This window comes from Mesocricetus auratus, unplaced genomic scaffold (assembly GCF_017639785.1).
Source record: "Mesocricetus auratus isolate SY011 unplaced genomic scaffold, BCM_Maur_2.0 Super-Scaffold_100676, whole genome shotgun sequence".
Lineage (NCBI taxonomy): Eukaryota > Metazoa > Chordata > Mammalia > Rodentia > Cricetidae > Mesocricetus > Mesocricetus auratus.
Window position 1 is genome coordinate 170,617,034 of NW_024429266.1, and position 13,816 is coordinate 170,630,849.

Below are 13,816 nucleotides of genomic sequence, written 5' to 3' on the forward strand. Positions count from 1 at the left end.
TTGTGTTGGGCAAAGATTGTCCTGTTAGGATTCTCACCTATATTCAAGTCAGACCAGAGGAGCAATACTCCTCATTATACAACTGCAGTAACCTTAAAGGATGGTGGTGGCTAACATATTCACTGTCTTCTCTACTTAAAAGGGAAATGTAGAGGGAGGAGAAGAAGAGACATGAATTAGAAATGCATGAAACAAATACACTTTTCCATCGCTAATGAAGAGACAAAGATGACTAGCACAACACTTTCATGACAAAGCTAGTATTGCAAAGGGAGTGAGCAAAGATTAAGCTTCTCTTAAGATTCAAAGTTTAGAGAAGAATGGAAAACAAAAAAAATTAATCTGCTTTTGCTCATATTATAGTCTTCAATGACTTTATTTGCCAGAGGTAAGAGTTGTGTACTTGTGTTTCAGACCTGTGTGAAATTAAAAAAGAAAACATTACCTTCATTCCAATATGTAAACCATATTTCTTTTTACTCTTGCATTGTAGTTTCAAAAAAAAATAAAATGTTACTCCTGACAAATGATGTATTCACACTGTGAGGGGACAGTACTGAACTTTAAAATAAGAGCATAATGGTAGAGTCTTGTTGGTTCAGTTTTTGGACAGGAGAAGATAAACTCATTCAAACATAAGATCAATTATTTTCACACAAGTACCTATAGATTCTATAGCATGGGACACGTAAACAATGATAGGCATGTTGATAGATGGATAGATGAATATTACAAGTTGTTATTTAAGCATTCAGCATTCAGTGACTACATCAGATGCTGAATTGAGGTCCTAACCCTTGTATTTATTAGCAGTATGAACTGGGAAAAATATATACCTTCCTGTATGAGGTTTATGGCCATACACCTTTCCAGAGTTACTGCATAAAGTTTCATGTGGACCATATTGGAGAATAAATGTAAAAGCTTAACATGGCATCTGAAAGGTTCCCCATAAATCATTTTGTTTCCTTATTACAATATCAACCTCTTTGTCTACTGTCTCTTACACATGTTGCCTTAGAGATACATAAAAGTTGTGCCTGAATGATAAATTTGAAAGGAGAAAACAGACAATCAATCAATCAATCCTATTTCTGTTTCTCCTCCTCTTTGTGTGTGTGTGTGTTTGTGTGTGTGTGTGTGTGTGTGTGTGTGTGTGTGTGTGTGTGTGAGAGAGAGAGAGAGAGAGAGAGAGAGAGAGAGAGAGGAGAAGAAGAAGAGAGAGAGATCTTCATGTTGCTGTGTATAGTTAATACTAATCCAATATTTTGGGAAAAGCATATTTACCTTCCGATTCAGATTGTTTTCAACTGTAATAATTACTCCTGATATATGAGATTTCTGACTGCTATTTCTCATTTCTCAAAGCACTTAGAAGTTGGGTGAGGAAGAATATTAATTTCTTGAACCCTATGCTGTGTAATGAAAAGCTTTATAAAAGTTACTTTTAATTGGTTATTATATTGCCTGTTTTGCTTATTTTTAAGTAGGTTAAGTAGAACCTTTATTACCAGTTATCATAATAGTATCAGTCTCTCTATATTATTGTGAGTCTGCTAAAATACTTCACATGGAAACTCTGTGCTGTGGGATAATTCCCTTGTACACTGTAAAGATTTGTCACTCATATTTGCTTAATAAAACTAACTGGTAAGTAGCCAGGCAGAAAGTACAGGTGGAGTGACCAGACTAAGAATTCTGGGAAGAGGAAACAGAGAGACATAGTTTCCAGATAGACACAGAAAAAAATCAAGATGAGAATGACTTACTGAGAAAAGGTACAAAGCCATGTGATTAAACACAGATAAGATTTATTGGTTAATTTAAGTTGTAAGAGCTAGTTATTAATAAGCCTGAACAATAGGCCCAGCAGTTTACAATTAATAAAAGCCTCTGTGTGTTCATTTTTGACTGAATAGCTGTTGTACCAGGCAAACAGAAACTTCCATCTACAACTCTGATCACCCCTCTGCTATGGAATAATCCCTCTGTATGCTGTGTTACTATGGTTGATTTAATAAACAAGCTGACTAGGCAATAGCTGAACAGGATAAAGTTAGATGGGAAATCCTAACTGAGAATGATGGGATGAGGAAGGGCAGAGTCAGAGGATATTCCAGCCAGAAAGCAGAACATGTGGAAACAGAGGTAACAAGCCATGATCTACTTGGTAAAACATAGATAAGAAATATGGGTCAATTTAAATGTAAGAGTTAGGTAACAAACCTGAGCTATTGGTATTTATAATTGGCATTACCTCTCTGAGACATTTATTTGGGAAATGACTGCCTATTATTTAGGAGTAGGTATTTGGGACAGGAAACACTGCCTGTATCTATCACTCCAGCTAATACCTTAGTGTTGCCTGAAAAGTCAGATCATATACATAAATATGATAACTAACTTGCCTTTTTGTGGTTTTTGTTAATTTTTATTTTTAAATTGAAATTAGAGAAAAGTTTGCTTCACAAGTCAACCCCAACTCCCTTTCTCACCTCCTCTCACACCTTTCTACCAATCCCTCATTCCTTCTCCCCCAATCACCACTACTTTTCCCAGGGAGGGTGAGGCCCTCCGTGGGGGATATCCATAGTCTGTCATGTAATCCAGGGCAGCACCTAGGTGTTCCCCCAAGAGTCCAGGCTGAAGGAACATCTCGCTTTGTGGGATGGACACCCAAAGTCCATTTGTATACCATGGAAAAATACTGATCTACCACTCAAGGCCCCATAGATTGCCTAGGCCTCATCACTGACACCCACATTCATGGGGTCTGTATCAGTACCATGCTGATTTCCAGCCATTAGTCTAGGATTCAAGTGCTTCCCCTTGTTCAGGTCAGCTCTTTCTGTGGGTTAAACAAGCCCAGTCTTGACCCCCTATGCTCATCAGTCCTCCCTGTCTGTCACTGGGTTCCTTGATTTCAGGTCAGTGTTTAGTTGTGTATGTCTGCTTCTGTTTCCATCAGTCATTGGTTGAAGGTTATGTTTCCTAGACTCTCTGACAGTGGAATTATAGGTGGGCACTCCCCTGATCCATGTCTAAAATCTATATATGAGTGAGTACATACCATGTTTCATTTTGTGACTGGGATACCTCACACAGCATGATTTATTTTAATGTCATCCAGTTGCCTGCAAATTTCAAAATTCCATTGTTTTTTCTGCTGAATAGTACTCCATTGTGTAAATGTACCACATTTTCTCTATGCACTCTTCAATTAAGGGACATCTAGGTTGCTTCGAAGTTCTGGCTATTACGAATAATACTGCTATGAATATAGTGGAACAGATGCCTTGTGGTATGAATATGCATTTTTGGGTATATGTCTAAGAATAGAATTGCTAGGTCTTGTGGTAGGCTGATACCCAGTTTTCTGAATAATCTCCAAACTGATTTCCAAAGTGGTTGTACCAGTTCACATTCCCACCATCAGTGAAGGAGTGTTCCCCTTTCTCCACATCCCATACAGCATAAACTGTTATTGATGTTTGAATTTTGGCCATTCTGACAGGAGTAAGATTGTATGTCAGAGTTGTTTTGATTTGCATTTCCATGATGGTTAGAGATACTGAGCACTTTCTCAAGTACCACTCATCCATTGTAAAATCCTCTATTGAAAACTCTCTATTTATTCCACTTTTTAATTGGATTCTTTGGTGTTTTGGAGACTTGCTTCTTCAGTTGTTTATAAAAATTAGAGATCAGCCCTCTGTCAGATGTGGGTTGGTGAAAATCTTTTCTCATACCGTGGGCTACTTTTTTGTCTTGTTGACTGTGTCTTTTGTCTTACAGAAGCTTCTCAGTTTCTGGAGGTCCCATGTACTAATTGTTGACCTCAGTGTCTGTGCTAGTGGTGTTATGTCCAGGAAGCAGTTTCCTGTACAAATTAATTCAAAGTACCTCCCACTTTCTCATCTATGTGATTAAGTGTGGCTGGATTTATGTTGAGATCTTTGATCCATTTGGACTTAAGTTTTGTGTATGGGAATAGAAATGGATTATCTCCATTTTTCTACATGCCATCATCCACTTATGCCAACATATAATGGGTTATTATCAGTGTGTTCAATTTGATTCCATTGAACTACCTGTTTGTTTTTGTGCTAATACCAAGCTGTTTTCACAACTATAACTGTATGATAGAGCTTGAATTCAGAGACAGTAATGCCTCCAGATGTTGCATTGTTGAACAGGGTTATTTTGGCTATCCTGTGTCTTTTGTTTTTCATATAAATGTGAGCATTCTTGTTTCAAGGTCTGTGAAGAATTATGGAGGTATTTTAATGAAGATTGCACTGAATCTGTAGATTGCATTTGACAAGATTGTCATTTTTTATTACATTGATCCTACCTATCCAAGAGCATGGGAGATCTTTCCATTTTCTGGTGTCTTCTTTCATTTCTTTCTTTAAAAACACAAAGTTCTTGTGATACAGGTCTTTCAGTTGTTTAGTTAGCATTGATTCAAGGTATTTTATGTTGTTTGTGGCTATTGTAAAGGATGATGTTTCTTTGATGTCTTTTTCAGCCTTTTTTCATCTGTATACAGTAGGGCTACTGATTTTCTTGAGTTGATCTTGTATCTTGCCACTTTGCTGAAAGTATTTATCAGCTATAGGAGTTCTCTGGTAGAGTTTTTGGGTCAGTAATGTAAGCTATCATATCACCTGCAAATAGTGAAAGTTTGACCTCTTCCATTCCAGTTTGTATCCCCTTGATCTCATTTTGTTTTTGTATTGCTCTAGCTAGAAATTCAAACACAATATTAAAGAGGTATGGAGAACAAGCCTTGTCTTGTTCCTTATTTTAGGGGAATTGCATAGATTTTTCTCTCCATTTAGTTCGATGTTGGCTGTTGGTTTGCACTATATAGCTTTCATTATGTTTATATATGTTCCTGTTATCCCAGGTCTCTCCAAGATTATATCATGAAGGGGTGATGGATTTTGTCAATGGGTTTTTCAGGATCTAGTGAGAAGATCATGTGATTTTTGTTTCTCAGCTTGCTTATATTGTGGATTACATTGGTGGATTTTGTATGTTGTATCATCCCTGCATCCCTGGGATGCAACCTACTTGATCGTGGTGGATGATTATTTTAATGTGTTCTTCCATCCGTTTTGCCAGTATTTTACTGACTATTTTTGCATCAATGTTCATGAGGGATATTGGTCTGCAGTTCTAATTCTTAGTTGTGTCTTGTGTGGCTTACGTATCAAGATTTTTTGAAGCCTTGTACAAAGAGTTTGGCAAAGACCCCTCTGCTTGTATTTCATATAGTATTTTGAAAAGAAATGGTATAAGCTGTTCTTTGAATTTCCGGTAGAATTCTGTACTGAAGCCATCTAGAGCTGTAATTTTTTGTTTGGGAGACTTTTGATGATGGTTTCTATTTCCTTTGTGGTTATAAGTCTATTGAAATTGCTTATCTATTCATGATTTAATTTGGGCAAGTAATATCTATCCAAAAATTGACCATTTCATTTAAAATTTTGAATTTTGTGGAGTACAGGCTTTCAAAATATGACCTCTTGATTCTCTGGATTTCCTCGGTGTCTGTTGCTTTATTCCCCTTTCAGTTCTGAATTTATTAATTTGCATGTTCACACTCTGCTGATTCATATGTTTGGACAAAGGTTTGTCTATCTTACTGATTTTCTCAAAGAACCAACCCTTTGCTACATTGATTTTTTGTATTGTTTTCTTAATTTCTACTTTATTGATTACAGGCCTCAGTTTGATTATCCTGGTGTCTACTCCTCCTTGGTGGGTTCGTTTCTTTGTGTTCTAGAGCTTTCAGTTGTGCAGTTAGTTATCTAGTGTGACTATTCTCCATTTTCATCATGTGGACACCTAGTGCTATGAACTTCCCTCTTAGCACTGCTTTCAAAGTGTCCCATAAGTTGGTTATGTTGTGTCTTCATTCTCATTGAATTCTAGGAGGTTTTTAATTCCTTTTTTAATTTCTTCTTTGACCCAAGAAGGTTGCAGTTGCATATTATTTAATTTCTATTTAAATTTTCTGCAATTTGTGTTGTTAAATTCTAACTTTAAAGCCTGGTGGTCTGATAAGATGCATGGAGTAATTCCAATTTTTTGTACCTGCTGAGGTTTGCTATGTTGATATGTATGTGGTTGATTTCTGAGAAGGTTCCATATGGCACTGAGAAGAAGGCATATTCTTTTTTTTTGGATGGAATGTTTTTATAGACATCTGTTAATCCCAATTGGGTCATAACTTCTATTAGTTCCTTTGCTTCTTTGTTAAGTTTCTGTCTGGTAGTCCTGTATAATGGTGAGAATGTGGTGTTGAAGTCTCCAATGATAAGTGTGATTTGATTTTTAGTAATATTTCTTTTATGAATGTGGATGACTTGGTATTTGGGGCATAGATGTTCAGAATGGAAACTTCATCTTGGTAGATTTCTCCAGTGATGAGCATGAAATGACCTCCATCACCTCTTTTCATTGATTTTATTTTAAAATCTATTTTGTAATTGGTAGGATTGCTATTCCCACTTGTTTGTTGGGTCCATTTGATTGGAAAATCTTTTCCCAACCATTAACTCTGAGGTAATGTCTGTCTTTGAAGCTGAGTTTTGTTTCTTGTATGCAGAAGAAGGATGGGTTCTGTCTTCGAATCCATTCTGTTAGCTCATGTCTCTTCATGAGCTGGTTAAGACCATTAATATTGAGGAATATTAATGACCTTTGATTGCTCATTCTTGTCTGTTTCTGAATGGCTGATGGTGGTGCAATTATATGTGGCTTTTCACACCTATTTTCTTTTGGCTGTTGGTAACATGGGACTATCTATTGTTTGAATCTGGTTTTGTCATGGAATATCTTGTTTTGTCCATCTATAGTGATTGAAAGCTTTGTTGCATATAGTTGTCTGGGCTGGCATCCAAGTTCTCTGAGGGTTGTTAGAGTATCTATCCAGGATTTTCTGGTTTTCAGTGTTTCCACGGAGAAGTCAGGTTCAATTCTGATGTGTTTGGCTTTATATCTTACTTGACCTTTTTCCTTAGCTGCTCTTAATATTCTTTTTTTATTCTGTACATTTGGGGTCTTAATTATTATGTCTCTCTCATTTTTATGAAGTTGTTTTTAAGGTTATTCTCTTCTGCTTCATTTGCATTAGAATGTTCAAGTTTTGCTGGTGTAGAGTCTCTAGAAACTGGTGTTGTTATATTTGTTTTTCTGTTGCTGAGTGTGTTTTTGTATTGTCTCCTTCCCATCTCTTCTTCTTATGGGTGGATAAAGCACCTCTTCTTGGCCTGGTGGTTAGGGGATCAGAGTTCCTTTTCGGTGGGTACATGCAAGTCCAATACTCCTGTAGTTCTCTTCTTCCTGGTCCTAGTCCTGGTCTGGTCCCGTGAGTGGAGAAGAAGACCATAAATCTGGGGTGCATAGGTTTCTGCTAGGAGAGGAGATTCAGTGACAGTCCCCATGTGGGCCCAGAAACAGTCCCCAAGTTGCCTAGTCCCATGGGTGGAGAAGAACACCAGAAATCTTAAGTATTTTTTTTTAAGCCTCATCTTGGTGAAATGAAATAAAAATATAAAAGGAAAACTTTATGTCCTTTGAGTTATCAGGAGGGTAACAAACAGTCTGTCTTTGTCTTTGAGGTAAACTAAAATGTACATCTGGACTCAATGGGGATGTTTAGATGATGATTGGTAATAAAGTTGCATTTTACGAACTCTGTTTTTTCATATTTGAAATTCTGTGCTAACATTGAAGATATAAAAGCAAATTGTTTTCTAAAGTGACAACTACAAAGGGTTCATAAATGCCAAAAGAAATTCTCCTAAAATGATTTGAATAGATGGAATTCATTCATATTATGAAAATCCATTAGAGACCCAATAGATAACTTTAAAAAGTGTATTTCATTATAGAAATTCATAAATAATTTATAGACAATTTAACCTAATTTTTACTTGTTTTTTTAATTAAATTCAATTAAAATCAATTCATTTTGTCACAGGTAGTTTGTTTCTTTACCATCATTACTTTGAAGTATTTTAAATTGCAGTCTAAATTCTGTGGACTATAAGATGTACACAGAGGCATCTATAAAGTCAGGTTTTGGTTATTTAACTTTTGATTATAGAGCAGAAAAATGTGATGAATTTTTTCTGAGCTGATGGTGTTATAGTTTATGAAGAATGGACAAGTATTAATGGTTCTGTCAGTAATTCTATAGTTAAGCCTTCTAAGTAGACACAATTTCCTTGCATTCTTGAGAAATCTTATTTTACATTTGCTTTCTCTTGACAATGGTTTTTAGAAAACTTGGGTTGTTAGCTCTCTAAAGCAAGCTAACTCACTGAGTAGAACAGTTTGACAAATGCATATTAGTAAAGGCTATACTCTTAAAATTTACTTGACTGAAACTGTCCCATTGATTGTCACTAATTATCATGTTTATTCACAAACAATTCTATGTTCTCTTGTCACTTTAACAATTTAGATATTGCTTGGATCCATTTGGATGTGTAATATCTAAATTGAGACTCTTTTGAAAACTCATCAACAGGTACAAAAGATTATACTGACAGTACAGAGAACAAAGAACAACAGCCCCCGTTTAAGTAGTTAATCATTTCTGGAGGCGAAAAGATGAGAATTTCTAAAAGGAAGAAGCCAGAAGAATAAAAGTCTGTTCCAGATGGCAAGCATTAGAATATTATATGATTTCAGATAAACCTGCTCATAGTCATTCAATAGCTTTTTAAAGTAAATGCACGTAAAATCTTTAAGAATATAAAATATAGTGTTAAACACAGGAACAAAGGCATAGGCCATAGTCATTATAGAGTAACCTGGAAAAATTAACTTTTACTAAGGCAGTAGCCTAATAAAATAGTGGTGCTTATTACAGTAGCAAATGGAAGAAACAGTGGATAAAAGCCATCAACCTCATTTCACCAATCTCAGGCTCAGTCTGTAGTAAGAACTTGGGTAACATAAGTCTATTATTTATAATTTAGGAGTTCTGATTTAAAATCCTTAATGTTAATTATACTTTGGAAGGTGCTGACTTTCACATGTCTCTACTATTTAAACAATATAAACATGTATTAGCAATGTTGAGTTCATTTACAATGGTCACAGTTAATTATGCATTCTTAATTTTATTGATCTTATCATAAGCCTGGTACAGTATCAAGAATGTTTAAATGTTTAAGAAAATCATTAAGATGCATCAATCTTCATTGATCAAGTGGGAGACAGAAGAAGCAGCAAGAGTATGGAAAACATGAGATCTAAACATTTTCTGAAATCAGGGTTTTCCAAATTGTAAAATCATAGCAAAAGTTATCCAAAGCATATTCTCTGGATACCTGGGTCATATGTATTTCATTACTGATACAATATATTGCATGGAATGGACCCTGGAATGTGACATAATATCTATTTTCAAGTCATAATCACAGATTCCTTTTGAACTTGTTTTTCCTGACACTAAAACTGGTAAACGTATGACTCAAAGTAGCCTATACACTTGGTTTAGTTACTAAATTTTTTTCTACCTGGAATATTTATCCTTAATCAACTTGTCTTTTTTGACTTCAGTCTTAACTTTTTTGACTTCTGCCTTTATAACCTGGTACTTAGCTATTCACTGTGTCAATCCATTGTATCTGATCTACTACTATCTATAGAATTTGTGATCCAGTATAAATGATTTCACCCAGCAATACAGAGTGAAAAAATTAAATGCCTATTACACTCAGCCATGTGCTTGTTGATGAAGGTGATTTATCTTTTCACTTGAGCTTCTTGAAAGAGACCACTAGGCAGTTATTGGTAGATTTGCACTTAAAGTCATATTGATCTGTATACAATATTGAGTAATTATCAGGAGCATCTGACAGTAGCTTAATATCAGGAGGCTAAGATGCTTTTAGATTTCAGTCTTTCAAATCTCTTCCTCAGCAATGAGAATACCAAACCATGCTGTCATGTGATATTATTTTGTCATAGATTGTGGAACACAAATAATCCAGAATTTATTACTGGCAAGTCCATGTACTACGCTGTGTACCCTCAAGATTAGTTAAACAGTTATGTGTCAGCCCCATTGTGAGTCATCTCTGACTAGACATAAATGTGTATTATGTTATCCAAACTTCTTAAAGAAAGATTGTTTCAATACATCGTTTGTAGAGGTTTTGTTTGTTCATTGATAGAATTTGTTCAAATGTTCCTGTGTTCATTGTTGATTAATCTTCCAAAGACATTACAAAGGCAACTGTAGATGGTGCCGCCCATATCCATAGGAGTCTTTCCTATTTAGCCAAACCTCTGAGAAACATCCTTAGATACACACAAAGATGTGGTTCGTAGGTTAGTGCAAATTCACTCAAGTTGACAATGAATATTAATGTTCTAATGGACGCTAATACCCTTGTCTTCTAATCTTATATTTAGTTTAAATAACTCATTTAATATCCACTGAGCTTACTTATTTTTCCATAATGGATTCAGCCACATTTACAATTATGTATGTACACACACACACACACACACACATATGTGGAACAACAATCTTACAGGTATAATTTTTCTTTTATTCCAGAATTAAAAAGAGCTAAACCTAAGGAACAATATTATTCCTTCAACAAACAGAATATTAAGAAAATCAGTGATCATTTCAATTAACTTATTGAACCCTGTATTTATTCTTTAAGTTTATTTTGATAATCCCAACAATGTTACCATGTAAATTTTGTCACCTTTATTTTATATATATGAAAACCAAGAGTTTGTCATTCAAAACCCTGATTAGGTGTAGTGCTCAGAGAAAGCAAAACTTAAAGCAGGTTTTCTAGTAATATACTTTAAATGCCCAGCTCAGTCTTTCTTAAACATTAACATATAGTATCTCCTAGTCTTTCCTAACAAGTGAATAAGGAATTTCTTTGGCTATCGGTAGAAACACAACATTGTCTTATCTATTCAGGATCCACACATGGGTAATTCCTTCAAGATCTGTAACTAGGAAGTTTATTTGTCTAGATGAGCCTATGATGTCAAGGTGTCATGATGTAGGTGTTTCCTCTGGATACCAGCTGGAGAGTCTCAAGTCTCCTTCATTAGCACATGACAACAAAGCTCTCTTCAGTCTAAGGAGTCTTTATTTAACAATAGACTTTATTTTTATATACTAGCATATTTTGAATACAAGTAACATGTTATGTTCACATTTTTTTTCTGAATAGCTGGATAATTTCAGAAACACAAAGGTCTCAGAGGTTATACATTTCAAGTAGAGTATTTACCTGTTTACAAATAATTGCTGACCTTAGGGTGGAATTTCAGGCATAATAAGCTTTCTATTATAAGCAGAACTTGAATGTATTCCTCTTCAATTCCAAACCTTGATGCCACATTGAAGACTTACAGTATTAACAATAATGCCCAGCCTGCTGAGAATTTACTTTTAAATTCCCTGCTTGGATACCTTGGTTGTTTTGAACTGCATTTATCCAAGATGTAGGAAAAAGGTTGTCTTGAATTTTTTAGCATTGTTTTTGTTAATATTTCCAACATTTTGTTTACGTGCTATAAAAATTTAACAGAAACAAAAAGAAAGGAAACTTAAAGATTTCTACCTCTGATTGTGGCCATTTATTGGGTTTTATTCTAAGTGAGGCATCGTGCAAAGCATTTTTAGTATTTGTTTTCCTCCTAAGTTTCACAATGTCTAACTTTTATACACTATTGACCAACTTTTATGAAGAGGGAGCTGATCTAAGGGAAGTAGAATAAATTCCCAGTGGGTATGCTTATAACTTTATCTTACTCCAACTTTTACAGTTTCTTTTGGTAAGAATATTTAGATACCTGCTAATGACTCACTATGACTGCTCTTACAGCACTTAAGAATTGTAGTTTTTCAAGATGCAGTGGCAACTGAGAATCACCAGAGATATGAAAGATTGGGACCTTTCTTTCCTATTTAGTAGTTAGGCTTTGTATTGCTGTGAAGAGATACCATGTCCATGACAACTCTTATAAAGGAAAACATTTAATTGAAATGATGGATTACAGTTCATAGGTTCAGTCCATTATCATCATAGTTTGAAGAATGGCAGTATGCAGGAAGAAATGATGCTGGCTATGTCTTAATCAGAATATAACAGGAAATAGACTGTGACACCAAGTGGTATCTTGAGCATAGGAAACATCAAAGCTCAACCCCACAGTGACATACTTCCTTCAACAAGGCCATACCTGGTCCTCTGAAAGGGCAGCAAGTCTTCTTGCCAGCTGAACTATCTCTTAGCGTCCTGTTTTAAAACACTGACTATATAATGCAATATTTTTTGCTTGTTGCATTAGCTATAGCAGTAATTAATCCAATATTTGAAAAGAACAAAATTAATTAGGTAAAACACATACACCTCAGTTACAAACATATGGAAAGATATTTGTTTCAGTATTGAACCAAACTATTGAACCAATCTATGAAGTTACTGCACATGTGCAGTATTTGAGTGGTTCTGTGATTAGATTATCTAAAGTTGCTGCATATCAAGCACACTTCATTTCTGTTTTGCAAGAAATTGATAATGTGTGCCTGAATTTGTGTAAGGAATTCAGTTATTATAGCATGATTGCTTTAATTTGAATTTTCTTATGGACTTTGCTGGTCAAAGTGGCCCCCTGCATTCAAATTGGTGTGCAAACCCCCTTCTCCTTAATGCTATTTGTATTTCCTCAACATCTCATTCCATTTCTTCTCCAGGATAACTTAAAAATTTCTGAAGTTCAGGAATTGGGTCTCTAATTTCATAATCTACATAATCCCTGACAGGCATGCTCATATCCTTGTCTCCTAGGTGATTGTAGTCCCTCTAGTGATGACATGATTAACAATCACAATACCAAATTCACACCACCCTTTCTGGAAAGAACACCAAAGGAATAGGCCTTTGAGGATAGTTCTAATAAATGATCATTGACTCAAAGTTTGAATACAGTTAACTTAAAGAACATACCTCCTCAAATCTTATGGAAAATCTGAGTATTGAATTCTTGCATATTCTGTGTGGAGTTGAAAACTCTTTTTCTATAACATATACCCATTCATTCTGCTTTTATACTAATGAAGTACCATTCCCCTCTAGAGTAGAAAGGGATTAATGCTCATTAAAGGCATATGATACATACTGAATTATTTAAGTTTCTATGTATGGGTATCCATGAAAGCATATTTGCAAACTTTCTGAAGATGTTTCTTGGAAAGTTGAATATTGACATACTGTTGAGTATTTACATATATTGTTTTAAACACAAAACGCCTATAGGGAATCTCTATTTTGTTTTGAAGAAATTGTCTCCGTCCACTTCATTCTACTCTTATTGGATAATACTGAGATTTACAAATCTTCCTTCTCAAGAAAAATGTAATGACTGTCCTAAGTTTCTTACCTGGTAAACTGGAGAAATAACCATTTCTTGTGTTTTGTTTTATGTCATGTTTCTGCCCAGGAAGCAGAGCAGATATAAAACCTCCAGGCACCATACACACAAACAAAAGTTTGTAACAGAGGAAAGATAGGAATCCTGTTAATGATATATCCTGTACTCATGGGGACTGCCTGAAGAGGTTCATAAACATCATAAATGAATATCAACTAACTGGATCACCTTGCCATGTAAATCACTTTGTAGGACTGGAGATTCTATAGTAATGGAACAATGATGGGAGGAATATACCTTGACCTAGACCGATTTCTTTATGTGTACTTCTTTCCATCTATCTAAACTTCATATCCACAATACAAAAGTTAGA